Source organism: Elephantulus edwardii, unplaced genomic scaffold (assembly GCF_000299155.1).
Source record: "Elephantulus edwardii isolate Elephantulus edwardi_28Jun2011 unplaced genomic scaffold, EleEdw1.0 scaffold00002, whole genome shotgun sequence".
NCBI classification, from domain to species: Eukaryota; Metazoa; Chordata; class Mammalia; order Macroscelidea; family Macroscelididae; genus Elephantulus; species Elephantulus edwardii.
Window position 1 is genome coordinate 12322642 of NW_006399752.1, and position 2046 is coordinate 12324687.

The window sequence follows — 2046 nt, forward strand, 5'->3', positions numbered from 1 at the left end:
TTGTCAGCAGACTTTCCCAATGCAATTTTTCTTTTAATTTCTGGCTGTTGGTAGCAAGAGTATTGATTATAGAACCAAACAAACTTAAGCTGTTGACAATCCCAATCCCTTCACCATCTATCATGATGCTGCCAATCAATCCAGTGGTGAGAATCTTTGTTTTCTTGATGTTGAGCTTCAATTCATATTGAAGGCTGCAGCCCTTGGCCTTCTGAAGCAAGTACTTCATATCCTCCCTAGTTTCAGCAAGCAAGGTTGTGTCATCTGCATAACTCAGATTGTTGATGAGCCTTCCTCCAATCCTGATGCCACGCTTCTCCTCAAAGAGCCCAGCCTCCTGAATAATCTGTTCCAGACATAGATTGAAAAGGTATGGAGATAGAACACATCCCTGGCGTACACCCTTCCCAATTCTGAACCAGGCAGTGTTTTCTTGCTATGTTTTGATGACAGCCTCCTGGTCCAAGTACAAAATCTAAGGATCATGACAATGAAGTATTTTATTGAAGAAATTTCCAATTAAATCAATTAAACAAAATCAAAACTTCCTAGAAGAGCTGTTAATTAGTCTTTTTTTCCTAATAGCCATTTTTCCTCAGAAAAAACAAACAAGCACTTTGTTTGGACATATACAAAATTAGATGTCAAAATGTTGTGAATATAACTTAAACACAATTTTTAATGACTAATTATTTCCTCTCTAAGTAGCTTATGTAACACAAGTGTAAACTACCTTGAAGGTACTAGTGAAGCCACATTCATATCTTGGACATAATCACTAATCTGTGCTAAGATATTGGAAGATAGTTACCTGGTCAACCAACTGGAAAACATATAGCTATGATGCTACAAGCTGGACCACAGGTGTTTCAGATACCTATTTTCGCATAGAATGGAGAAGTTTCAATAAAATTCTACAATAAGATAGACTAGGGAAACAGGTTTTGTAACCAATTTTTGAAAATTAGCACCAAAAGCTCTGTAGCTTAACCACACAGAAACATAAAGTGAGTTTTTCTCTTTTTCTGCTGGTGAACCAAAAGTTTTGGTCCCTCCCCTGACTTTCCAGGGGTGTTTCTCCCTGGCTTTGCAGTGTTTCTCCCTGTTCTCTTTCTTTCTCTCTTTAACTTTTTCACATGATCTATCTCTATCTTTCACCCACCATACCTCAGTTACAATGACTTAATAAACATTTTCACTTGTCTTGCTACATTAAAAACAAACATATAAATAAAATAAATTATGTTTTTTAAAAAAGAAAGGAAATCATAAGGATCATAACAGCCATATTGCGGGAAGTAAGCCACCCAGGTCGAAAAACATTCAAAATGCATGGCTACCATGTTCAAGGAACTTGAACATACCAGTCATTGTGAATATGGTACAAGAACAGTTGACATTTTCTTCAGAACTGATTCAATAGTAGCTAGTAATATGAGTACCAACAACATAGGGACCTCTGGTGGCATACATAGACTATTGAGAACACTTCTCTAACAACACAAACCCATTAATAGCTCCATAGTAAAGAGATGAGCAAGCTCCTCCCATGCATTTCCAACTGGAGGGTCAGTTATGAGTTGGTTGCAACCTGATGGCAATGAGTGAATGAGGGAAGGAGCATCACTCTGGCACAAAATTAAATTTAATAAATATTCATCCAATGTACATATCTCTCTCAAATCACTCATTGCTGTGCAGTCAGAAGTGACTCATAACCAGCTGATCCTCCACAGGATTTTGGAGATAGTAAATTGCACAAGAGGAAATTGCTATTCTTAGGAGATGCTTGTGGTTCAAACAGTGAGAAAGGCTCCACCCTTGGGTTAGTGTGACTCCCTGAGGAGCAGGCCACCAGAACTCACTTAAAGCTACGCTACGTACATTAAAACTAGAATGAACCACGAGGGTCTGTAACCTCATGAAGCTTAAATTCTAATTTTCTTCCTCATTTGTGGAGAAACTGGAACCCTGATTCACTGTTGGTGGGAGTGTAAAATGGTGCAACCCCTGTGGAAAGCAGTATGGCGCTTTCTCAAAAAGTTG